Below are 27365 nucleotides of genomic sequence, written 5' to 3' on the forward strand. Positions count from 1 at the left end.
CCATCAGTTAGCTGGGGTTTAGGAAGGAAGGAGAATACTACAGTGTATATCCAAGGATGAAGAGAGTGCACAATTCAAACGCACAATCCTCCAACTTTCTAGGAACAAATCTACTTAAAAAATCAATCACACCCACATTCTAAGTTACATACCCTAATTGGCGAGATGATTCTCTAGTTTTATTTGTGCATAGAAGATCTGTTTCCTCCCCAGACAGTGACCTATTCTTTGTCTTATGCCAAGAAAACCATAAGAAAAATGCTGACCTATGATGATTACACATCATGCTTAACCAGTACTTTAAATGAAAATAATATAAAACAAAGCATTCACTGGGCCACTTAGGCAGAACATAACTTCCCAAGCAACAGACACACCTACTGAGACACTTGAAATTTCTAAGGAGTCTGGTTCCCAGCAGTGAGTCAAGAGCCAATCTATGACATCAGGTCTCGAGTTGCCCTGGAGAAACTCAGGGCAGGGCTGTCACAGTAAACTGTGCTTGCCAATCAGATTTCCCAAGAGTTGTCTTAGGGTTTCAGTTCTCCAAACTCTAAATAATAGAAGCCAAGCTTTGCAATGACCGCAATGATGGATCTCCTTCCTGATCCCCACCCTCCAATCATGATTTTGGGGCAGAATACCTGCCCACCTTCCAATATTCCAAAAGCTCACTTCTCAAAGACTGCCTAAAGGTAAATGTTAAGCCAGAGGGGGGAAAAAAAGTCAGCACAAGATTTCCTTCTCTTGAGCTTGGCTCAGCCAAATGAAAATCTCTCAAAAAACAGCTGCTTATTTTCTCCTGGTCTCTTCCGATGGGATAAAGCAGCCGCCCCTGAGAAGGTCCAACAAATGGCCATGAGAAAAACTGCCACTGGACAGGGGTTTGGTTGTCACAACCGACGTGGGGAAAGAGGCTGCAACATAGAAGACATCCTCGCACTACAGAGGATTACTCGGTCCAAATGTCAATTGCATCAAAGTTGAGAAATCTTGCTCCAGTCGTACCAAACTCTTTGTTGTTCTCTAAACATGCCAGACTTTCTCGTGTGCTTTTGTGCTTAAACACAGGCTGTGTCCTTTACCTGGAATGCCTTGCCCTACTTTTGTGTCCAAGAAATTACCATCTATCATCCAGGATCTAACTCAAAATGTCACCTCCTCTATACTGTCCTTTCCAAATCCCCCAGAGTCGGATGTTCCTTCTTATTTGCTTCCAAAGCTTTTGGTACATACCCCATTAGAACACTAGCCATGTGGCCCCAGAATTGTCTGTTCCCTGCTGAAGGCAAGACCTAAGCCTCATTCATTGTGCATCCCCAGAGTGTCCATCTAGTAGTCAACCACTGCCCGCTGAATCAATCAGGGAACAAATGGAAATGTTGCAGATGCACCTCAGGCTCTCTTGCAACAATGTCTAAGGGACAACTGTGTCCCTAACATCAAAAACAAAAACAACAACAACAAAAATAATAAAAAAATAAATTAAAAATTAAAAAAAATTAAAACCAGCAAATATTAACAAATACTTACAATGTGGACAGGCACTATGTTAAGCATTGGTGCACATATTAACTCATTTCATCCTTACAACAACCCTATGAGGTAGGTACCACTGTCATCAGCATTTTACAGATGGGGAAACTGAGACACAGAGAAGTTAAGCCCAAGGTCATCAAAGCTAGCATCTGGAAGAGCTGATATTTAAACCCAGGTAGGTCTGGCTCCAGATCCTCAATCTTCCAATATTCATGCCAACGCAGTTACTAACAACCGATATGTCAGCTGCTCAGAGGCCTCTGACAAACACAAATGACACCTCCGGAAGACTATACAACCATAGAACAGCCACCAGCTCCTGTGACCCTGCCTGTAAACACTGCTTGCCAGGGTCACACAACTCTCCAACCTCTGGAATGCTTCTGGAGAAGGAACCTCCTCACACCATGGAAAGACATTACGTACCCAGGAAAAATCACGGTACCATAAAGAAGACACCAAGTACCTCTTACCTTGTTCATGCTGCAAGCACTGGAGCAAGGGATCAGGCATGTCACAATGCGAGGCAGCTCTTGAAGATTCTCCTTGTTTCTGTAGACCTCACTTCTCGATACAGACAGCTGCACTGCAAACACAAACAAAGAGGAAATCCATTAGCTGTGCTTAGGCACAGAGCAGTCCTATGTCCAATGGAACTTTCTGCCATTATGGCAATGCTCCATGTCTGCGCCATCCAATATGGTAACCACTAGCCACATGTGGCAACTGAGCACTCGAAATGTGGCTAATGTAACTGAGCGCTGAATTTTAAATTTTATGTAATTTTAATTAAATTTAAATGTAAACAGCCACTTGTGGTTAGTGGCTGCCATATTGGACAGTGTATGTCTAGAGAGTCAAACCAAGAGTCTTGAGGCCACAGATACTGGGCATGCCAGTGGCCAAGGAAAATCTGGATATTATATGCTCAGAGTAACTGCAGATACACAGGGACAAGAACACCCATTCATTCAATAACTATTTTTTGAGTATTTACTAGATGCTGGGTACTGAGGATTCAGTGATCAATAAGCCAGAGACTAGTCAGTGATCGAAGAGTTTCTAGTTCAAGCTTTGGCCTCCTTAGGAAAGGAAAGGATCTAGCATGTGAGCCCCTACTATGTGCCAGACCTCAATGCCTTCCCTGCTGCCCACAAGGAATAAAGGAGTAGACAGGCATTTGCTGGAGCCTGACTGTATCACTGCCAGGCCTTAAAGCTAGAATATTCCACAGAGTTCCTTGGGAGGCAGTATCCCATAAGGGAATTCAGGATGTCAGTTTCCCATGGGCCAAATGAACCACAGGATCCAACACCCCCTCACATGGAATAAGGGTCCATGTTTTTATCCATGCTATCGGTTCTTTAGGTTTTTTGATTCCCTTGAATACATTTTAGAGTAAAACAGTTATTGTACAGTTCCAGGATTCTTTATTTTAAGTAAATTTTCAGGAAATATTAAGGAAAAACAGAAAGAAAATATCTTTGACCACTTAACTAAATCTGCAGGCTTTTCCTTTGAAAGATGTTTATGGGTGGATTTGAGAGGAGAACAAAACACTGTAAGGTTCCTTATAATCACCTTATTTCTGTGTTATTTTTTCAGGTTGTATCTAGGAGGAATTTATATACCTGAACCTTTCCATAAAGATTGGCATTGGAGGTTTAAATGGAATTGCAGTGCCTTAAAAAAATATTTTTAATTATAATAACAATATTGAAAATGTTCAATAGGAAAAGGAAAAAGTACTTGTAATCCCACTAGCCCACCATAATTACTTTCAGTTCTCAACAATCAGCTTTTGTCTATTGGAGAAGGACACAAGACCCTGGCATGTCTGCTAACTGAGCTGAAAACACAGACAAGTCCAAGGCTGTATTCCCCATATTAACATCTTTCACCATTAAGAAAACGATTTTGCAATTTATATTTTAAAAAGATTAACTCCTACTCCCCACACATTACTATTCTGTGAACATAGGATTATTAAATTTCTTTTATAAATCAGAAGATAGGAAGAGGAAACTGCAGATCACTCCCCAGCTATTTGAAACACATAGATTCCAAAGAAAATACCACATTCAGTCACAGCAATAAGATATTTTAACAATGATGTACAACATGCAGAGACCTTGGAATTCCAACTCTGTAGCCTAAATACATCCAAACACCCCCATACATACATGATTCCCGGGTAACCATTACTTCAAAGTCAAGAAAATTCAATATCTAATTCTAACCAATCTTAAAGTGACTGAAAGAAAATTATGCTTATAACTTTTACTCTTTGAATTTCCAGAAGCAGATGCTAACGAATTTCTGAGTTTTAAAGTAGAACTCTACACATGGTGTTTCCTTTTTAATATATGTATTCAATCCATTTGAAAACTACGGCCCAGCACTTAACTGGGAAGCTTGTCCAAATGCCTTGCAGAGACACCCATGGTCACAATTCCATTCAAATGTACACATTGGTATCAACACAGGAAAGGTGGGCACAAGAAGATAATAATAAACAGACAAAGATTCTTGAACATAATTTCCCCAAGGAAATTCCACCCAGCTCCAACCGTGCCACAACCCCCATTCCCTCGGAACTTGGGTATAGAGTTTGCACTACACTAATTATACAGATCCTCCCTTGTGTCTCCCCATGCCAAGTGTTCTTACATCATTTTCATGTATGTTGGTTTTACAACAAAGTCAGAATAAAAACTCTTCAAGAGAAATATTAGTCACATAGAAAGTCCTTAATAAATATTATGAACAGATTTTTTTTTTTTGCTTTCACTCACAGAGCCTAGGATAACGTAGACTCTTAACACAGGATCTTAAAAACAATGTTGAAAATCATTGCAGATTGCCTTTGGGATTTTTACAAAAAGGAAACTCTTTTCATGTCCAGGATTGTAAATCTTTTTAAAAATATTGTTAAGAATATCTTACAGGGGCCGGCCCCATGGCCTAGTGGTTAAGTTTGGTGCGCTCCACTTCGGGGGCCTGGGTTCGGTTCCTGGGCGTGGAGCTAGACCACTTGTTGGCAGCCATGCTGTGGCGGCGACCCACATACAAAATAGAGGAAGATTGGCAGAGATGTTAGCTCAGAGCAAATCTTCCTCAGCAAAAAAAATGAATATCTTACAGCTGTATAGTGTTCTAAGCTGTACAATACACTTTTATATTGACACTGTCAATTAGTAATGATATCAATCTGAATGGTAGTTTTCCTAATTAGGAAGCCAGATGCAGAGAGGAAGAAGAATTCTTCTTAGTCCTGCTGTAATAGGCAGAGGACCCTGGGCTAGAAGTGACTTCATTGAATTAAAATATGTACTAAGACCACAAAGGAAAAACCTCCCCCAATAAACACACACACAAACACACAAAGACCACCATTAGCAGAAAACACCTCAGCGAACAGATGACAGTTTTAGAGACTGGGTCAGCTGGCTTCTGGACAGCAACCCGAAAGACTGGCCTTGTTCTATCGAGTACTTTCAATTGCCTTTGAAATAGAGAGAACCTGTTGTTTTGCAGCCAATTCAGTTTATGAACAAGCTTAGAGAAATCCACAGCTTAAAAAAGGAGAGACTGCATCTTAAATATAAAGCATTAGGGAGAAAGATACTTGAGTTACCGTGGTGGAACTAAGGGAGTTTTCTTTTTTATTCTATTTTTCAATGTTTCTTTTTTTTCTTTTTTTGTGAGGGAGATCAGCCCTGAGCTAATATCCGTGCCAATCCTCGTCCTCTTGCTGAGGAAGACTGGCTCTGAGCTAACATCCACCGCCAATCCTCCTCCTTTTTTTCCTTCCCCAAAGCCCCAGTAGATAGCTGTATGTCATAGTTGCACATCCTTCTAGTTGCTGTATGTGGGACGCGGCCTCAGCATGGCCGGAGAAGCGGTGCGTCAGCGTGCACCCAGGATCCGAACCCGGGCCACCAGTAGCGGAGTGCGTGCACTTAACTACTAAGCCACCGAGCCAGCCCCCAATGTTTCTTTTTAATTGTTCAAGGAGTTGGATTCTTCTGATACTAAACAAAAGGAAAGTATAGATGCCTTTAAGTGGATCCCAGAAGCCAAAGTGTGACTTCCACTCAGTTGATTCTAACAGAGTTGTTCAATGGGCAGCAAAGCCTGTGGTCAACTGTAGGCTTCTAAAAGATTACTGAAATATAAATCATCTTTCCAGGTGGACGGAAGAAGTGTGGGTAAGCAGGAAGGTGGAGACAGGGTAAGTGTAAGAAGAGATCAGAGAGAATGAAGAGAAAAGGTGAAGGCTACAAAGAGGAGAAAACTCAAGCACAGGTGAGCAAACAGACATCTAGAGACAGGTTCAGTGATGTGGCCCAGTGCGCTCACCAGCAAGGTCCTCACTACGGAAGGGACCGAGAGATTCGGGTTCCTGGGGACAACGCCACATCCTACGCTTCTCTAGGATTATACACTCTCATGTGTAGAGCCGGGTGTCAGCAAGTGGGAGTTGGAATAAAGTGAAGACTGGGCCTACCTGTTTCACCACTATTTATTTACTATCAACCTCCACCTACCACAGAGAAGAGTCCTATTTTACCTGGATCACTGAGACTGTGGTAGACAAGGATGGTGAGAGCAGCATAAGACAACTTTATTCTCTTCTCCTCACTCGAAAGAGATGCTTAAATGTGTCAAATGGCTGGGGCTTTGTGTATTGGGCTATTTCTTGGCCCTTGAAAATGCAAATAACACTTATTGCCAGTATAGAATGGAATATGATGAGTTCGGCTTTTCTCCTCACTCCAACTCCGTCACCCCCTTCCCAGACGATCATTCTAGAAGACTACTGTAATATAACTCAAAGTTGGGTAGCTCAGGCACTCCTCTGGGAAAGAGGCCAACAGGAACAAGCAGGCCACTCCTCACAGTGTTAAGGGTCTTGCTGGCTTTTAGATACAACATACTCTGAGGTCAGTCTGTGGCATGGCCTCTTGTCCCTCCCCTCCCCACCACTGAACCCAGCAGCCTAGGCAGAGGGCCAGAGTATGAGGACCCAAGAGCTTCTGGGGAAGGAATAAGTGAAGTAATAAAAAGATGAACAGGCTTTGGATAGAAAGGGAGACAAGGCAAGATGACAAGAGTCTAGAGGAAATTCTCTAAATCTAGGATTTAGGAGCTTGGGAAATCAGATGAAGAGATGAGAGAAATATCCCTAATATCCTCCACCCTGTTTTTATGAGTTAGAGTAATCCACGTGTCTCTGAAGTGAAGTCCTGGCAACCTTCAATTGGAATCCTTGTGCAAGACCGGATAAACGTAAGACCATTTTATTACAGACAGTCCAATCCCTCCCCTCCACAATGTGCATGGTGCTGGGATTAAAGGATCTGAAGGTAAAGTAACCAACAGATGCCTGTCCCTACCCAAACGCACACACCCCTCTCAAGTGGCTGGCTCCTTCCTTTCTTCCTGAAGAAGAGGCAGAGGGACCAGAGCAGAGCTCCCTGAGGAGCTTCTCGTAGGTCTTTCTGCATCCTCAAAGTTCCAGCAGGCATGTGGCTCTGGTTCTTCAGGACCTCTGTGTCCTTGCCACTCCCAAATTTGGCAGCAAACATGCCATGACATGGTTCTGCCCCAAGAGACTGGACAATGTTTGCCATTCTGCCTTGCTCCGCTGTGCCCCGTCTTCACAGCATGCCAGTGAAAACATACAACCTGAGCTAGAAGGATGACAGCATCTTCCTATCAAGCATCATCAGATGCCTTCTTCCCCAAGGATAGGTTAGGTAATTTGAAAATTAATATTCTGAAATTTTAACTAGCATATGAGCTATGGTTCAATAGGAAATTATGATAAAGAAGAGGAAATGAGAAGATTATAAATTATAAAGGAGAGAGACACTGTTGGTAACACAAAAAATTTCCCTGAGAGCCAGATGGGGAGTAGCAGAGTGCCAAGTGGTAGAGTGTCCACTGCTTTCACATGACTACTGCTGGCACATATGCTGTGGGTTTCCCATACTTAGTCAACTCATAAGTCAGGATAGCTAACGTTTAGATTCAGGGCTATCACTCTATAAGAGGTCCGTTTCAGTCTCCCAGTGATTTAGGAATATGTTAATTAAAGGTACAATACAGAAGCCTTCCCAAGAGGTTACCTGGCTCAGCCCACTTCTCTTGTCTGGATGACTATCTAAACCAGGGGATGCAAATTCAGATGCCTACAGGGGTCAAGAAAGAATGAGATGAGGGAATGGTCAGGCCAGAGAAGACAATGAGGAGGGGTAGGGGTGGGGCTGGAGAGTCTGCCTCTCAACTGGAACTCCAGGAAAATAGGAACAAGGCACTTGATCCCGGAGCTTCTGATATTCAAGAAAGCCAGGAAATTGAGAGATTACATAAAATCATTTGCTTTTTTTGATGTTAGCAATTTATATTAATCCTTTGGAAATCCCACGGGGGATGGATTTGGTGGGCCAGTTTGCATCTTCTACTGTGCACTTTTCATGCCAGTTGGGAGATTCTTTTTTTTTTTCAATCCAAAGTTATCTTTATTTTCTTTTAGTTTTTTTTAATTGCGGTAACATTGGTTTATAACATTATATAAATTTCAGGTGTACATCATTATACTTCTATTTCTGCATAGATTACATCATGTTCGCCACCCAAAGACTAATTACAATCCATCACCACACACATGTGCCTAATCATCCCTTTCGCCCTTCTCCCACCTCCTCTGGTAACCACCAATCCAACCTCTGTCTCTTACGTGTTTGTTGTTTATTGTTATTATCTTCTACTTATTAGTGAGATCATATGGTATTTGACCTTCTCCCTCTGACTTATTTTGCTTAGCATAATACCCTCAATGTCCATGCATGTTGTCACAAATGGCTGGATTTCATTGTTTCTTATGGCTGAGGAGTTTTCCATTGTGTATATATACCACAGCTTCTTTATCCATTCATCCCTTGATGGGCACTTAGGTTGCTTCCAAGTCTTGGCTATTGTGAATAATACTGCAGTGAACACAGGGGTGCATGTATCTTTATGCATGCATGTTTTCATGTTCTTTGGATAAACAGCCAGCAGTGGAATAGCTGGATCATACGGTAGTTCTATTCTTGATTTTTTGAGGAATCTCCATACTGTTTTCCATAGTGGCTGCACCAGTTTGCACTCCCACCAGCAGTGTATGAGAGTTCCCTTCTCCCCACAACCTCTCCAACAATTGTTGTTTCCTGTCTTGTTAATTATCGCCATTCTGACAGGAGTGAGGTGATATCTCGTTGTAGTTTTGATTTGCATTTCTCTGACAGTTAATGATGTCGAACATCTTTTCATGTGCCTGTCAGCCATCTGTATATCTTCTTTGGAGAAATGTCTGTTCGGGTCTTTTGCCCAGTTTTTATTGGGTAGTTAGTTTTTTTGTTGTTGAGATATATGAGTTCTTTATATATTTTGGATATTAACCCCTTATCAGATGTATGGTTTGCAAATATCTTCTCCCAATTGTTAGGTTCTCTTTTCGTTTTGTTGATGGTTTCCTTTGCTGTACAGAGGCTTTTTAGTTTGATGTAGTCCCATTTGTTTATTTTTTCTATTGTTTCCCTTGCCCAGTCAGACATGGTACTTGAAAATATGTTGCTAAGACCAACATTGAAGAGCATACTGCCTATGTTTTCTTCCAGAAGTTTCATGGTTTCAGGTCTTACTTGAAGATTAAAATCAAAAAGATTAAAAGCTTTGATCCATTTTGAGTTAATTTTTGTGTACAGTGTAAGATAATGTTCTACTTCCATTTTTTTGCATGTGGCTGTCCAGTTTTCCTAACACCATTTATTGAAGAGACTTTCCTTTCTCCATTGTACGTTCTTGGCTCCCCTGTCAAAAATTAGCTGTCCATAGATGTGTGGGTTTATTTCTGGGCTCTCAGTTCTGTTCCAGTTCCTATAAATCTCCACGGCTGCAGGCTCCTAACCTGCCTCCTAACCCCTCTAGGGTTGTACCACCGCGGCTTTACTGGACACAGCAAGCCCAGCAGGGAGAGTGGGTAAAGCAGGGCTTGGAGCCATTTCAGACAGTCTGAATATCAAGTCTGCCTCTTGGTACGTGATTTTGGCAAGTTACTAACTCGCTCTGAGTCTCTATTCCTTCATCCATAAAATCAGGGAAAATTCTTTATGCCTCCTAAGATTGTTTTGAGGATTAAATGGAGTAACATGAAGACAGTACTTGATGTATGGTATTAAAAAAAGATGAGGCTGTGCAACTATGACATACAACTATCTACTGGGGCTTTGAGGAGAAAAAGGGAAAAAAAAAAAAAGGAGGAGGATTGGCAATAGATGTTAGCTCAGGGCCGGTCTTCCTCAGCAAAAACAGGAGGATTGGCATGGATGTTAGCTCAGGGCTGATCTTCCTCACAAAAAAAAAAAAAAAAGATGAGACCGTTCCCCTCTTGCTGTTTTCCCATCACCATTCAGCACCACCTCATTTGGCTTGTAATTGCACGTAGGAGTTTATCTCTCAATCACCCTACTGGATTACAAGTATTTCAAGGGAAGAGAGCTTGTCTGTTTTACGCCCAAATAGCCAGCACCTATCCAACTGCCTTATACACAGGAGGCACTCAACATATGCAAAATTTAATTATAATGTTCTTATGGACTGAATGTCCATGTTCTCCCCCAAATTTATATGTTGCCTAATCCCCACTGTGATGGTATTTGGAGGCAGGGCTTTTAGGAGGTAATTAGGTTTAGATGAGGTCATGAGGGTGGAGCCCCCATGATGGGATTAGCGCCCTTATAAGAAGAGATACCAGAGAGCTTGCACATGTGGGCGCTCTTTCTCTCCCTGCTCTCCACCAGGTGAAGATACAGCAAGAAGTCAGCTGTCTGCAAGAGAGCCCTCACTAGGAACCAAATGAGCCAGCACCTTGATCTTGGACTTTCCAGCCCCCAGGAAACTGTCGTTTAAGCCCCCAGTTTAAGTCATTCTGTTATAGCAGCCCAGACTGACTAAGACAAATGTTTATGAAGGTTTTCCTTAAATCTACAACCAACTGAACCTATTTCTTCTCATTCTATCCTCTTCTAATGCTTTAAAGTCAATATATGTATCTATTCCTTATTTGGCCACAATATTTTCAGACTAAATGAAAAAACAGGTCCAAATTAAGAATAAAATACCGAAGAGTTTTCTCTTGAGAAGTACGGCATCACTTTTAGGTCAACGGGGTGCTCTTTGGATACTCTGTATGCCTCAGAAGAGAAAAATTAAACATAAGAGATTTCGTCACCCTATTAATAAATAAAGAATCATACTTTAATTTTAGCATCCTCAACTCATGTTTGCCAACTGCATGTCACTGCATGAGGTGTACTTGGTGGCTGTCCAGAGTTCTAGGCGATCCTCAATCCATGTGTCCACTCTGGATTGAGAAAGCTGAGTTGTATTCATCTAGGACAAAAGTTTACCAACCATGCCTGACTCACCTGGGTTTCTTTGATTTTTACGCTGAAAGACTCCCAGACACCTCTAAACAATCTCAGCTTCCCTCTCCTTTGGGGGGCTTGTTGAACAATTCAGGCAAATACATTTCCTGTGATTTGGAGAGAAGCTAAAATAACTCAACAGAAAGCCGAGTTAGTGGGTTACTGCAGAATACTACACTGAAAAGGAATCAGTGACAAGGGAAATCAGTAAGAAGGTATCTCTTTACAGAAGCTCAAGGGGACCAGCTCTCTCTCCAATAAAAGGTTTCCAATTAAGGAATTTAAGTATTCTCAAGAATACCTTGAAGATAAGCTGTAATGAGGGGCCATCACCTTATCAGGGGCTAGTGTTTACAAGTGTAACTCATCTGCTTAGTAAGCCAGAGTGGGTATAATACCTTGTTCCCCTGGGAAGAAACTTTCGTTAATCCTCAGAAGAAAGCTCAATTTGACATGATGGGCCCCTGTCGAAAGCAATCTCAGGGATTCACTGTTAATCTCTGCTTTCTGGGGCTCGAATTCTGTGCTTTTCAATACCAGCTTCTCCTTAGTGTGTTGTTCTTTGTGAAGGCGTACCACGTCCTGGGTTGTTAACCTCTCCACAGGGATCTAGTGTTTGCTTCTGCCAGAGCCCTAGGGCGTTTAATGCTCTCACACCAATTTAGTTCTACATCAAAATAACTGGAGCTCCCACAACATGCAGGTAGCATAACTACAGACCCCACAGCTATTCAAATGATGTAACCTTGGATTTCCACCTCCCCACCCGTGTCCCAAACACATACACTCAAAGCCCCCTTTTGGCAAACAGTTCCTGTGTGAGTATAAATACCACAGCGCCTAGAGCCTAAAGCCAGGTCTGAATCACTCATGGGCCAGTGGCCTCAAGGTCTTCTGGCACCTGGGAATTTTCCTTTCCTGCTTTCGAGCTCACTATGTACTTAACTATTTCCTATTTTATCCAACACACCTCAGGATTTTTTTGGGTGGTGAGGTGGGGTTAGGAGGTCAGCCAGAAATGTCCAGTTTTGAGTTCCCTAAACTCAATTCTGCCATATTTAGGGTTCCTTGTGTGGCCATTTAGCTGTAATTCAGGCTAGAGCCAGAAATATGTTCTTTGTAGCATATGCTATATTGTTGTAACTCATACCTTCTCAAACAGAGTCACATTGAGTGAGGAAGAGTGGAAGGGTAGTCTGGGCACTGAGAAACATGCCCTTGGCCAGCATCAGCAGTGCAGACAGTTACGCCTAGGAAGCAGTCGCCTTCCTGCCCAAGGCTGCACGTTCCGCATACAACTAAGTCTGTCCTCAGTTCTGGGGAAAGGAATCTGCCTTACATGAACTTTTCCATGATTTAGAACTGGATGACTGCACACTGACGTTCTGGCAGCATTAGAGAGGCAAAAATGGCAAGAAATGAAACAAGGGCACAACCACCTCACCACATCACAACTGTGGTCGGGAGAGTCACTGCGTTCTCTAACAGCAGCCAAGAGAACAGCCACAGAAAACAGCTCCAGCAGCCAACCTGGGGGCCTCGTCCCTGGGGTATCCTCTGATCTCATTACAGCAGTCGACACGAGTCCTCACAAAACAAACAGAGGAAATTTATGCCTGTGGAGAGCTCTACATTCCTTGTTTAACGAGAGTTCCAGCTTCTGAGACCACAGCCACTGGGACGGGGAGGATGTCTGCTTTGCTCCAAAGAAAGAACTGTCGTCACTGCCTTTCCCTCTTTCTGGGGCTGATATGAAGGCGGTGACCTGGAGACAGCCACTGAACTTGTGGCCTAGGCTCTCTGCTCTGGTCCCTGACGAGAAGTTCCCTTTCTTCTTATGTCAACATCCCTAAACTCAGTCAGTGGGGCCATTTCCTCTTGAACAGCTCTGGGAAAGTCACTACAACGCAGCGTTGAAGGGTTCCACCTGCTAAGGCCAGAATTCCAAGAAAGAGACTGTTCTGTGTAACAAAACTCTAGATCTTCTGGTGGGAAAAATATTCTCCTAAAACACCCTTGGCTTGAGCCTTGGAAAACTTGACCTAACTCGGGGTTCCCACTTTTAGGATAAATGGCAAGAGGAAAAATGTTATTTTATACCCTTTAATTCAATTTCAGAAGTAACTAAGTGCCCAGCTCACGAGGTAGACAGTGAACTTCCAAAAGAAAATAACAGAGCAGTGGTTCTGATCTGGTGACTATGCCCCCAGGGGACATTTGCATTGCATGGAGACAAATTCGGTTGTCATGACTGGGGGAGGGTGCTACTGGCATCTAGTGGGTAGAGGCCAGGGATGCTGCTAAATATCCTACCACCCCCAAAACAGCCCCCATAACAGAATTATCTGGTCTAAAATGTCAACGGTGCTGAGATTTAGAAACTCTGATGTAGAGGGAACACTCAAGGAAGTGGGTAGCTTTAAAATAATGACAATTCTTAATCACATTACAATAATGTTGATATCGTGCAGTCAAAATGTTCATAATTTACAACACAAAAATTCACCAGCTCTCTCTTCAAGTAAAATAAATGAAAACTACCTTTTAACTATGCCGAGGAAGATCATTAGAGCTGCCTGGAAAACTGAAACAGCTTCCACATTAGACCATATTATCAGTACCAGCAATGAGTACTGTGTTTATTCCAGGTAAAGGTGTGATCTGGTGCTCACTATCATATCATAATTCAGTGGTGAGTACTAACAAAAGGAATTTATGAGATAGGTTCCATGATAACTAAAACCGTACATGTAACCTTAGTATATCTGGGTCTGGAAAAAACAGCAAAATGTTTCAACTTTTAAACTGCCAACAAAATATGAAGAACCGTGGTGATGTCGACCTACATTCTAGGGAGCCTAAAAACAAGTGGCTGCATAGTAGGCTCCAAATAAACACAGAATTGCAGAAGTGTGTCAGAGGGAAAGTAATCACGCTGCATATTTTGAAATTCTCTCATTTCTAATTTTCTGTACCTGTTTCGAAGTATTCCCTTTCCTCTACATAGCCTACTTTCATTACATCTGGTGTAAGAATGTACATTTAGATAACCCAGTCATTACTCTCTCATGAACTCTTTTATTCCAACAAAAGAAGGAAAAATCCCCCTCCAAGTACAGCTAATGCATGTAAGCAAATTTGAAGGAGAAGAAGAAAAAGAATTTCATGAATGAGCAGGAGACGATTTTTTAATGGAACGTTTTAAGGCTTGTGGTATAAACAGTCAACAAAACTGATTCACTAAACGTTAATACTGTTTACCATGATGTAAGAGTTGGGCTTTTTTTTTAACGTTCCAGAAGCTAGAGGAAAACGAATACTGTGGTAGGGAAAATGATACCTTCCTTGGCATTTCAAAATCATTGCTCAATTCCCCTTGAGCAAGGAAGCCATAGTAATGACGTTATTTTACCTACCACAATTATGGTACACCTTGAAGTAATTCTCCACAATATCCCACTTTCCTCCCTCAAGTCCTGCTAAACAATCTCTGGAAACCATTAACCAAGTGTCCTGTTCCAATTTTCCTCTCCTCCCTCCCCTGCTGCCTCAGTCATGCTGGAGTCAGGACAAAGCAAACTTGTACTACATCACAGAGCAAACTCATTTTCTAGAAACCATCCCGTTGGTAGTTTACTGCTACTGGAACTCAACACTGTCAACAGTGTGGTCTTTGTGTGGTGGGTGTTGTTTTAAAAATTTTTTTTTCAGAGTTTCCCCACACCCCCTTCCTCTTTCAAATACAGGCGGTAGTGTGCGGCGCCTTTCCAGCCTGGCTCCACCCTGCTGTGTAAACTAGACATTACCTTATACACAAATGAATCTACGGCATTCCTCAGTCTAGCTGCCTCGCTGCAAATTCCTATGCTCCTCAGCAGCCACAGCAGCACACACTCCCCCTGGCTGCCCCTCCCCTCTCCTCTTCCCCCACCCTCCTCTTTTTTTTTAATTTCCACTGCCTCACTGTGTTTTTGTGTAAATGATCTCACATGACTCAACAAATCCATCTGCCTGAAGCAGGCCAAGTCTGGAGCCCTCCCAGGAGGGAGGAGAAGAATGGCTTTGTGGAAAGGACCTGGAGCTCTGCCCTTTCTCTGGCTCGAATTACCCGCCTGTCAGGCCTGACGGATTTGGCTAAAAATAAAAGGAAGCGGGCCGTGAAAAGCAGATGAATGGGCTCAGCAGTTCCTTAGATAACACAGGCCTGCTGTTGCCCAAGGCTCCCCAAACAGAAACTTCAAATGCGGGGCCTGTGAGTGCCGGAGGTGGCTTCCAGGTGAAAGGGGCTGTCAAGTCCACTGGAGTGGGGCAACATGGCCTGGGGTTTAGATTTCTGTTTCAGAACTTGTGTGTGTGTGTGTGTGAGAGAGACAGAGAGAGAGACAGAGAGACAGAGAGAGAGAGAGAGAGAGGGCGGGGGGGGGGGGGGGACTCCCGTACAAAAAGGTTCTCAGAAAAACAGTAGAGTTCAGTGGAGTGAAGGCTTGGCTTATTAAAAAAAAAAGGAAAAAAAATGTTGTTTCCACTACAAAATTACCCTTCTCCCTACGTCCCAACACCAGACATTTTAAGCCTCCCTATGATGTCACTTCTGCCTTCAGAGCCAGCAAAGAGCTAAAAGTCCTTCTTGTAAGTGTATGCCCAGCACCCGCAGTGGGTATTAAGCACTTAGGTTGGCAATGTAATGACACACTGTAACAATCTGTAATATGAAGCAGTCAGCAAAGCCCTGGCTCTGAAAGCTATTTCTCCCGACCATTAACCATATGTTTGGCTCCTCGGATAGCCAAGCGGGTGTTCCAGCTCACCATCTGGTTTCTATCCACACAAGCAACTGCAAAGCACAGTCTATCTCCCTCTGGAGCTGCGTGTTTCTTCTTCTCTCTCTTTTCCGTTCTTCCCTTCCCCTTTCCTCCTCTCAGCTCCTTTGGTTCCCTCTGCTAAAGAATTCTCTGCCATTCATCACGTGCAAAGAAAACTTTACCTGACATGGCAGCGGCAGAGCCATTAAGAATGCACAGCTGTATTGTAAACACGCCAGAGGGCCGTTTACCATCCGCCGAATCCGTACAGCACGGTCTCTACCCCCTTCCTCATCTCCTATTGACTGCTGACACTTGATCCAGGATGTTAAAAATAGGTACATTCTTGACAGATCCAGGGGTTGTTGTGGTGCCCTTCACACTCACTTCATATTCTGGGAGTGCGGCTTTAAAACACGCGCACACACACACACACACACACACCCAAGTCTGCCTCTGCATTCAATCTGCATGACATCAGTCTCTCACAGATGACATACTGACTGCAAATAACCCAAGTTAACTAATGGATTCTATTCCTTTTGCTGCCCTAAAGGATTCAATCCCAAGTGTGTATTTTTCTTTCTTTTTTTTCCAAAAGAGCGCAAACTAAAAGAGACACTTCAGAAGAGTAACAGCATACAACCACTTTCAACAAATTGATAATCTGCAAAATTTATGCTTATTTACATCTGCCTTTTAGTAGTATATAGTAATGACATGGAACATGCTATCAGAATTCATAGGGTTTTCTTACAATGTTTCCAAAGTATTTACGCCAGATTTTCTCCTCTATAGGATTTAAGATACTTTATAAGTTTTTACAAATTTATGAAGAGACATTTGATAAACAGAAATTAGGTAATTTCCCCCCCTCCCTGTCCCCACAAGAGTAACGTGTGCATTACCCACCCATCTTACTGAATTAGGAAATTAGAGTTAATTCTTTCCCGCACCTTAAAAAAAAAACTAGTTTCTCACATACCAAGAACGAAAGGAAGAATATCATTAAAAAGTGATTAAGCAGAACGTCAGATTTTATCACCACAGCGGTGGAGCTGTGGAGGTTCTGTCAGGGGAGTACTGTTTATTCAGGCTAACAAGGACGCCAGGACGGCCACTACCTGTGCAAACTCCTTACACCCACTGCCCTTGTCTGTCCTCATTTCCATGATCGGAAATAGGTCTTTTGTTAGCTATTTCTACCAATAAGGGACATTAAAATTCTGCTGCATGTAGGTTTTAGAGATGACAGAAAAGGAAACTTTTAATTTCAGAAGGCTTAGGAAATTGTTCTCAGAAAATGGGTTCAATTAAATGCTGTTTTTGATCCCAAAATCATAGTACAAACTTAAGATTACATTACCTTTACTCACAATATCATTAAAAAGAAAGAAAAATGATCAATTCAAAACTTCAACATTTTCATAGCTAACTACCTGGTTCTCTAAGCAGAATCAATTTATTACAAGGTATTTATGCTTTTCATAAATACTGGTGCCTAGGCCCTCCTACTCTAGCCCAATAATACCAAGATCTCTGGGGGTGGGCCTGGGCATCAGTATTTTTGAAAGCTTCCCAGATATATCTATTGTGCAGCCAGAGTTGAGGAGTCTTGTTCTATGTGAACTTGCATGATACTAGAAACCACCTCATCAAAACCAAAATGAAACCTTTGGAATGGAAATGTAAATGAAATTTAGGATTAAAACAGTGGCTTCCAAACTTGTTTAAAAGTGGAATCTTCAATCAAACAAAATCTTATATGAAATCGCTGTAAACAAAACAGTGAAAATAATAGTTTATACTACCATTTTATACTTTGGGTCTGTACAATATCCATGGATTTCATAAATTCAAATACATGATTTTTAATCATTATAAGTCAACCAGAGAGAACAAAGAAGTCATTTTACTGAACTGGAGTTATGGCTGAGAAGTCCAGTGCTGTCTACCTCAGCATCCAATTTTTACCATGGGCCAATGGTCCAGATGATTCAGACTGGACGCATGTAAAAATAGCAGTGTGTGCAGCAGGATGAAATTAATTCATACATTAATTTAACAAATGTCGATTAAATGTCCAGTACGCACCAGGTACTGCTCTCAGGGTCATCAGAGGAATAAGTTGCAGCCTTTTCCCTCGAGAAGCCTAGTTAAGAAGACACCTAATGGCAGAATAGCAAGACAAGCACAATAACGGAGGCACCAAGAGCTTGCTACCCAGGGAGAAGAGGCTAACTCCGTCTGAGGAAGCAGGGCATGACAGCATCAGCATGGGATAATTCAGTCAGGTCCTAACAGTCTGAGTAGGATTTCTGTGGCTAACAAAGAAAGGGAAGGACATTTCAGGAAGAAGAAACAGAACACAAAAAAAATAAAAGCCCATAATATAAATAAGCCTGGTGAGTTTGGGGGATTATGAGAAATGCAGAGGGGGCAGGAAGGGCTGGGATATGAAGCTAGAGAGGTAACTCAGGCTAGGCTATAAGAAATTTGAAATGTCATGCTAAAGCTTAGAGCAGCACTGACCCACAGAAATATAAGGTGAACCACATGCGTAATTTCAAATTTTCTAGTAGCCACCTTAAAAAAGTAAAAAGAAATACGAGACATTAACTTTAATGATATGTTATGTAACCCAATCTATTTAAAATATTGTAATTTCAACATGTAATCAATATAAAAATTATTAACGAGATATTTTACATTTTCTCCCTAAGTGTTTGAAATAGGGTGTGGATTTTACACCTACAACACATCCCAATATGGACTAGCCACATTTTAAGAGCTCAATAGCCGCGTGTGGCTAGTGGAGACTGTATTGGACAGCACAGGTTTACACATCATCCTGCAGGCAGTGTAGGCCAAAGGACTCACGGGGATTTGTTTTACAAGGAGACAACTGCAGCAACAACGCAGAGGAGCAGAGGGAGCACTGAGTCTGGGAGAGGCTTGCGAGGCTGCTTCCAGAATTCAGGCAAGGGATGAAGAGAAGGACAAGGCTTGGAACCAGAGCAGTAGGCTGGCAGTGGGATGGCAGGGAAGGGTCAGAGTCAAACGACATTTCTAGAAAGAATTCAGAAAACTTGCAACGACTGTACATGAGAGATGAAGGAGAAGGAATCATGGAACCGTCAAACGTGTTTGTTTTGTTTTGTTTTGTTTGTGAGGAAGATTAGCCCTGAGCTTACATCTGTTGCCAATCCTCCTCTTTTTGCTGAGGAAGATCGGCCCTGGGCTAACATCCGTGCCCATCTTCCTCTATTTTATATGGGACGCCGCCACAGCATGGCTTGACAGGCAGTGCATTGGTGTGCACCCGGGATCCGAACCTGTGAACTCTCGGGCGGCCAAAGCGGAGTACGCGCACTTAACCGCTTGCGCCACCGGGCCGGCCCCTCAAACATATTTTTTTATGCTAAAATTTGTGCTTAAGTGCGAAAAGTTACTGATTGTGTATTTAATCCGTGGTTGCATTGTTCCTTTCAAGCTTGCTTCCCTCTACTGTGGAATGCAATATTGTTTAATAAACATGCGGGGAGGACTCACCATGGGCTAGGCAATGCCAGGCACTGGGGAAGCAAAGCTGAATGAGACACAATTCTTCCTTCTGAGAGGCTCAAATATGGTGTGGGAGATAGAATAAATCACAACAAAGTGTGTAAGTGCCTTAATAGAAGGATGTGCAAGGAGGTCTATAAAATATTCCATAAAGTATAACATAACTATTTCTTATACTGTTTTCAGTGGCACTTTTGAGATAGCAGAGCATGGGGCTTTCAGACAGTAGTAGGCTTATTAACTGACTTTTACAATTGATCCAGCATATGATTTATGCAGTGCCGGTAGTTGCCTGCTCTGTATTAATAACACCCTGATATTCACAGGTAACTACAGGCATCACTTGCTATCTGAATCCTTGCTCTCCAGTCTCAAAGACCAAACTGACTCAAACAAATTTTCGGATAAATCTCTTGCTATCTGCTACTCTTATTACTTACTACCGGAAACTCAGAAACCACACTGACATGAGTAACACTGTATCCTTTTCTCTTGGAACTCACTGTGGGAAATTTCCATATCTGAATTCTGGAAACGAGTGGATTGGTACAGCAAGGGAGAGTTATATTGGAAATGATAACAGCTCTTTAGTAATCCATTTTGTAATCTCATGATCTCACTCAAGCTATCCCAAAGGCTTGCAAAAAGGCAGTAGTTAAGATTTTTTTAATTTTAAATTTTAATCACTAATGATAATCTGACAACTACTTGATGTCTTTAAAAATCAGTCAAAGAGCATCCAAAATGTAGAGTGGGTACACAGGACCTTAGAATATATGTCACTAAGTGATGTGTGCTGTGTTCACTTATTGTACAACTGGCCATTAATCCACACAGAAGCTCACACTCAACAGAGGTCCCCCCGATCCCTGCCTGGCACGTAACCGAGTGTGCTGAGTATGTGCAACAGGAGGAATTTACTCGTTCAATTTATGATCAGGCTGGCATCTGAAAAACACTGGGATAGAACTTCCTGATCAACGACTCATTTATAAGAAGTTCAAATATATAAGCCCAAACAGCAGAAAACTCTCAAATTCAAGGCTAACTTGATAGTCCAATTCAATGCGTTGGTGGTCCCAATGTGTTAAAATTTGGTATGTAACACATTTAAGCATGCATTTTTTTTATTATGGTTATAAACATTGTTTAAAATATATTAAAAATGAGATGTAAGTTAAACATTTGCAGAGCCCTTCAAGTATCTCCAGGGAACTTCTGCAGACCAGAGTTTGAAGACCACTGGCTTAGGGCCTTTGAGGTTAAAATGTAAATCTAAGAGCAATACTTTGGTGCGCCTACTATTTAAGGATCATCAAGTTGTTCCCAAACTTTAGCCTGAGGACAGATATCATCCCTCACTATCCTAAAAGCAGTGAAGCTGAGAAACAAAAGTGCAGAAACTGTTTTAAGATTCTCTAGTAAATTAGAATTAAAGAGGCTAGGACCCAAATCTGCAATAGATTATTCATTTCTCAATGTTCATTCACTAATTCACTCAACAATATATACCGATCACCTACTGTGTGCTGGGCACTGTTCTAAGATTCGGGATACATCAGTGAAGAAAACAGACAGAATCCCGACCTTCGTGGAATTTAGAGTCTAGGGGGGAAACAGACAATAAACACAAATAAGAAACATAAATAAGTTATTGCTGTTATAAGGTGGTAGGTGCGATGAAAAAAAATTGGCATCAGAGGAATTGGAAATGGGGAGGAGAAGGAAGGTTGCAATTTTAAATAGGATGGTCAGGGTGGGTGAGAAGGTGAAAGTGGATCAGTGACTTAAAGGAGGTAAACCAAGAGGAGATGAGTCACAGCAGGGGGTCTCAAAGTGGGGTCCAGGACCTCAGCATCACCTGGAAACTTGTTACTGGTTTAGAGACACTGGGGTGGGGCCCAATAGTCTGTTTTAACAAGCCCTCCAGGTGATTCTGATGCACACTGAAGTTTGAGAACCACTGTCCCAGAAGAAAGGCCCAGGAGTCAGAGCAGGCTAGGATGTTCTACAGAAATCGGGGTGAAACCGGGGTCTGGAGGCGAGAGCCAGGAGGAGAGTGGTGGAGATAAGGAAAGAGGGGCCAAGGGCAGCCAAAGCGTGGACAGTTTCAGGTCACAGTGGGACTTCTACTCCGAGTGAAATGTGGAGCCACAGCAGGGTTTGGGGCAGAGGAGCCACAGGGCCTGATTTATATTTTAAAGGTTCAAGCTGGCTGTTGTGCTGAGTGGAAACACTACATTATCCACCTCAGAAGGCTCCTTAACTTCCCAATTCCACTTTGGGCGGTGGTGTGCTACTAAATCTTGAAAAACTGGCTCTGATAGTGAAGAGGTTGGATTTGTAGTGTGTGTCAATTTCCATGGTGTAAATACTCCCACCCTGGCTGATTTCAAACTGCCAACATGACTCACTGAACGTGGAGTTGCGAAGAGACGCGCACAATCGACTCACAACTCTGACTTTAGGTCCCAGTGTCACGGCTACCATTGAGAATACTTAAAAATGACGGGGAATTTTGTAAATCGGACTGAAAATGTTAACGTTATTTCAGAAGTCTATATAAACGTAGTGTATTCTACTGGCATATTAATGTTAATCAAATGCAGATCCCAATTCCTTAGAAGTTAACATAAAGACAAAATATATTAACTTCATTTAAAGAAAACCTCATTAGCATTAAACCTCAATTTCCTTTAGTCAAAAAATCTATCTTGCTTTTTGCTGGGGTTCCATTGCTATTGCATTTTTCCTCCAACTATAATTAATATTTTGGACCCTCAGAAAGTATGCATTAACTGGGATTTGCCATGCAGAATATACAGGGCTGCTACTTCAAGAGCTCACATGAATCCTGGGCAGGACATCAAGGAGTGAGTGTGTGTGTGTGCGTGTGTGTGTGTGTGTGTGCATGTGTGTGTGTGTGTGTTACAAGAACAAAAGCTTGCATTTATCTGACGATGAAGTGAAGTTTGGATAAGGCCTTCATCCATTTGATTTACCATTAAGAAACTTTCCTTAGCCCAATGGAATGACCCTATTTCTGTCAATTAGGGCAGATTGTAGTTTGTGAAAAATATTTTAAAAGTACAGCACCTTCTATGAAGAAAAAGACACTCTATAAACTCCCGATAAACAGAAAGTGTTTGCTAGTATCAAGAATACGCGCCACACATTCTCCAGTCTGCATTATCCCTCAGCCGTGTCCCACCCACACTCAGACCCCAGCCGGCCAGATCAGCAAATGTGCACAAGCTTGCGCTCCTGTAAAACAATGGGGTCTTTCAGGCCTCACAATCTTGTGAAGAAACAGGCTGAAACGTCATGGGAAAAATTAGGAAATATCGGAGGAAAACAGCTCACAAAATGAGGGGTGGAACCACTTGCTCACACGTTCTAATTCCTGAACAAAGAGAAACCACCGTGACAGCCCCCTGCCTGCTCCGACCCTTCCATTTCAAAAGAGAGGCATCCTAACGCCCTTTTCTTTCCTTGGGGATTACAGCAGCAAGACCTAGACAGGACATCAGAATGATAAATTTTTAAACCTAAAGGAGCAGAGGTAATTTCAAAAGCTTTTCCTTCAAGAAAAACATAATAACCAACCCAAACTACCAAGCTTGTTCACTGATCCATAATACCAACACAATTACAGACCAACTGCACTTTAACAACCACAAAAAGGAAAACAGAAACTCCTTCTAATATACTATATTTTTTTAGTTCTTCCACAGTATTCTTGCTATTAAATTTCACACAACTAGCTCTACCTCCACAATCCTTCCTCATTACCTGCCATCCCAGTTGATATCTTTCACACCAGCTAGCTAGCTGGCCTAGTGGCCTACAACACTATTCTCTATCTCCCAGCCTTTTCCAAAAGTTATTCCACTTGCAAATGACCTGCCTCCTCTAACCAACCAAACAACATCTCTCTTGCCTTAAAAACCTCAGTTTAAGACCTAGCACCTACTGCAAAATGAATTTCTAGATTAATCAAGTATATTTATTTGCAATCTTGCCAACAAATTTATCCTTCTGCTTTAATATGCTTTTATAATCCAACTATATTTTCCAGTTAAGTTAATCTAACTTTTTGTAACTCCCTGAGGATAAAGTCCAAGTAAATTCTTCCCTATGTGATCTCCAACTTTCCACCATACTGCTATCTGAAAGATTTTATCAACCGTTCAGCACTATAGGCATATTGACACTTTTAACTGGGAAATCATTACTTTGGTTCGAATAAAAAGTCTCTCCCCTGATCATCATAATGCGGTCTATTACATAGTCTTTAAAAGGCCCTAAATGAACTTGTGGCTTTGGGATTTAGACTAGGAAAGGGAAACTAGGCATGATGGTAGGTACAAGCCCTGATAACAACAACAATAACTGGAATGTAGCCCATTGTGCTGTCAAGTTACTCGGCTTTACAGGAAGCAGCCTGGATACAAGGCCTAGGTTGGTCATCTGCTGGCTATGGGGCTACAGGCAACAACCCAACCATATAACCCTAGTGTTCCATCTGGGGCAGTGCTTCCCAACACTGGCTGCTTATTGGCACACCCAGGTGCAGCCTGCAACCCCAGAGATATTGACTGGTCTGCAGTGGGGCCCCAGGATCCATATATTTTAAAAGCCCCCCAGGTGACTGTTATGTCATATGAGTGTGGAGAACCACTAGCAGAGAGATTATGAGAAAGGGCTTTGAGGCCACACCACTTGGGTTCAAATTCCCGTTCCACCAGTTACTAGCTATGGCTCAGTTTTCTTATTTGTAAAAATGGAGCTAATGGATAACACCTCCTTTCTTGTGAGGCTTAGCTGACAATCCATTTATCTACGTTATTGGAGTATTGCGAGGATTCGGCATAACAACTGGTACACAGCAAATACTCAATTTTGTATATATCACACACATTCATATCTGTGTGTGTATTTGTTGTAAGGATTAAGGGGCATGAGGTATATAAAGTGCTTAGTGCTGTCTCCCTGTAGAAATGCTCAGTAGATATTAGTTAAGCTGATGCTGATGACAGTGGTAGCGGAAAAACTGTCTTCTGTCTGGGATTTCATCCTCTGCTCATTGCACAGCAGCCTTTGCTTCAGAAAACAACAATTACGAGACCTAAAAAATTTTGGGGATAGGGAGGAATCCTTTTGCTCTCTCTTAATTATTAGGAGGTCTCACTAACCATGGAGGGGTAGTTCTACTGCAAAGTAATGATGGAAATGTGGGCTTAACGGCAAAGAAGAGACATGTGGAGACCTCGCCCTGCCCCCACATGATGATAAATAGCAGAACTTGACAGCCAGAGGAACTCAACCCCCTCATTTCCTAGGGGAACCCAGAGTTGAAATGTGTTTTTCCCAAGATCACACTGTTAGTGGCAGAACTGGGATCAGACTTCAGAACAGAGCTCTTTAGTTTCTAGGTTGCTTCCATTGGTCATCCCTGGGAGGAGCACGTCTGAGAGGCACAGTACCTTATGCGAGATGTGGTACTTGTGGCCAAGGCCAACATGAGGTGAGGAATGTGGTGCCCTGTTTCCAACTGCTTCCTTCCTCACTCTGCCCAATTCCCTTCCCTGGTCCAAATTCCACACCCTGCAGGCCATTTCCGGCTGAGATGGAGGACACAGAACACTAGAAAGCAGCTGTGGTTTGCTTTGCAGCCAAATTGTTTACTTGTGGATGTTCAGTTCCAATTTTATAACATAAAACAAATATAAAAGGGGTTTAACTTCCCAAATTTTCATTTACATGTTCAGGGGTGTACATATATTAAAGCATACTTGCATATTTTTTACCCACCGACTGAAGACAGGAAATCCTGTCTTTCAGCTGCTGAGTCTCAGACCACTCTATCTGAATATTCTGACAAATGTGACCTTGTCCAGGTTCTGAAAAATTTAAATATTCCCTTAATGTCATTTCTACTTGACTTTAGGAACATGACCAAACTGCAAATTCATACCATTTAGTAAAAGTACAACATTCACATCCTGTTACCAATCCCCATCCAATTCCAATCCAGTGACCCTGGGCTAGAACCTAACCCAAAAGATTACAAAGCAACAGCCTGATGAGTTGTCATGGCAACCCCTAGATGTCAGATACCTCATGTCCCAGGGCTGTAAATTCTCATTTTTAGTCTACTCATATCTGACTATTTCATGTATAACAACCAACTAAAATGCAATTTGATATGTCAGCTGCCAAACATAATAAAAGATGCCACTTGCTATTATAGCCAATAATAAAAGATTTCTAGTTGCTTCTGTTTTCAAAGATATAGCAAATCACTATGTATTCTAAGTCTATTGGGCTGGTCCTCAAAGAGAGACTATTTAGCCAGACTCCTCCATTTTTACTTAATTAGTCAATATTTAAGAGAGCCTTGGAGATGAAAAGAACTCTAGTGAAAGCTAGGCATTATTATTTTCTGAACTGGAGGAAATGCACTGATCTTCAAACTTTCAATAGACACAGTGTATTTGATCCAAAAGAGAAAACACACACACACCCTGACTGTGATCCAAGTCTTTCAAGGGCACAAACACACAAGGGTGTCTTGCAAGACTTTCAATTCTTTATAACTGGAGAAGAGAGAAATAGGTACTATTGAAATCCAGGTAATCCAAACATCTTGTTTTAATCAGCAATTTTGTTACGGGCTGAATTGTGTCCCCCCAAAATTCATGTGTTGAAATCCTCCTAACCCCCAGTACCTGACTGTATTTGGAGACAGAGCCTTTAAAAAGGTACAGGTTAAAAAAACAAAAACAAAAACAAAGAAGTAATGGTTAAATGAGGTCACAAGCGTGGGCCCTAATCCAATATGATGGATGTTCTTATAATAAGAGGAGATTAGGACATGGACCCACACAGAGGGAAGATCATGCGAGCTTTGGAAATCTACAAGCCAAGGAGAGAAGACTCAGAAGAAACCAACCCTACTGACACCTTGATCTCAGACTTTCAGCCTTCAGAACTGTGAGACAATAAATTTCTGTTGTTTAAGCCACCCAGTCTATGGTATTTTGTTATGGCAGCCCTAGCAAACGAATACAAGTTTCCACCCTTTTCACACTCTATATCAGTTCACGAGGAGTAGCCTTTATCTTGGCTATAATGGGGTCAAACTTACCTCTGCAGGTCTCTCTCCCTGCCTGCCTTCACCTGTTGCCCAGGTGGGGTTCACCAAGGACACACAGGGCCAGGCTGAACTCTAAGATAGTCGGGAGCTCTATGAGTTGGTTGACGCTGAGAGAACTCGCTTGAAATTCCCATTTGCTAAAAACACATCAAAATCACCTCTGTAAATAGCAAAATTGATGGCAAAGTTGTGTGTTTATTTTTATTCTCCCTGCTTATCATTTAGCAGAAATGCTAAGGAGAAAAGAAATGTCCAGGAGATGAACAACAGGCCCAGAAGGAAAAAGAAATGAAGACATAGATAACACACAAATCAGATCATCAGTCCTGAAATAATCCAGAAGTAGTCATATGATAAATCACACTATGTGGGGTTTTTTAATCCTAAAAATAAGCGGACTGTACGGAGGTGTAGAGAAGGCCTGCATATGCCCACAGCTTTGACCTACACTAACCAATACCTGTGTAGAGCTGCGAACTATTTTTCTGCTAAAACTTTAAGAGAACTTTTCTCCTTTTGAGTTTTGAAAATCAATTTCCACTACACTCTCTTACTATCTTCACAATAGCTGCCAGAAAGTTCAAAACCACATTTATGCCCGGTCTCTAGCAAGTCCATAGACGGTCTTCTTGGTATCTTTTATTAATTCCTAGCCTCATTTTCCTACTTTTTGTTATCAGTTCTAATAAGGTGTATCTCTGGAGTCAAATTATATCTTTTTGCAACAATGTGGGGTACCATTAAATAGACAGCCTTCATACAGCCTCAAATATTTATGGGTGCTTCTCTTCCAGAGCATCTTTTTGATCTGTGAGATGGGAGATT

The 27365-nt window shown here is 42.0% G+C and overlaps 1 protein-coding gene across 2 annotated transcripts in view; it reads right to left on the reverse strand.

Annotated features, from left to right (window-relative positions):
* The window catches only part of BACH2 (BACH transcriptional regulator 2), a 331444-nt gene that overhangs the window by 248329 nt on the left and 55750 nt on the right, over nucleotides 1-27365 (reverse strand). The window contains exons 1-2 of one of the 2 annotated variants that reach the window (XM_087443892.1): nucleotides 16000-16210; nucleotides 2013-2125 (exon numbers count right to left, since the gene is read on the reverse strand). The gene's annotated coding sequence lies outside the window, so the exon portion shown is untranslated. Of the gene's footprint in view, nucleotides 1-2012; nucleotides 2126-15999; nucleotides 16211-27365 lie in introns of those variants that run through there. The other variant, XM_004422127.3, reaches the window with a different exon arrangement.

The sequence above is a fragment of the Ceratotherium simum genome, chromosome 19 (assembly GCF_057802395.1).
Source record: "Ceratotherium simum simum isolate JZ-2026a chromosome 19, ASM5780239v1, whole genome shotgun sequence".
In the NCBI taxonomy this organism is placed as follows: Eukaryota; Metazoa; Chordata; class Mammalia; order Perissodactyla; family Rhinocerotidae; genus Ceratotherium; species Ceratotherium simum.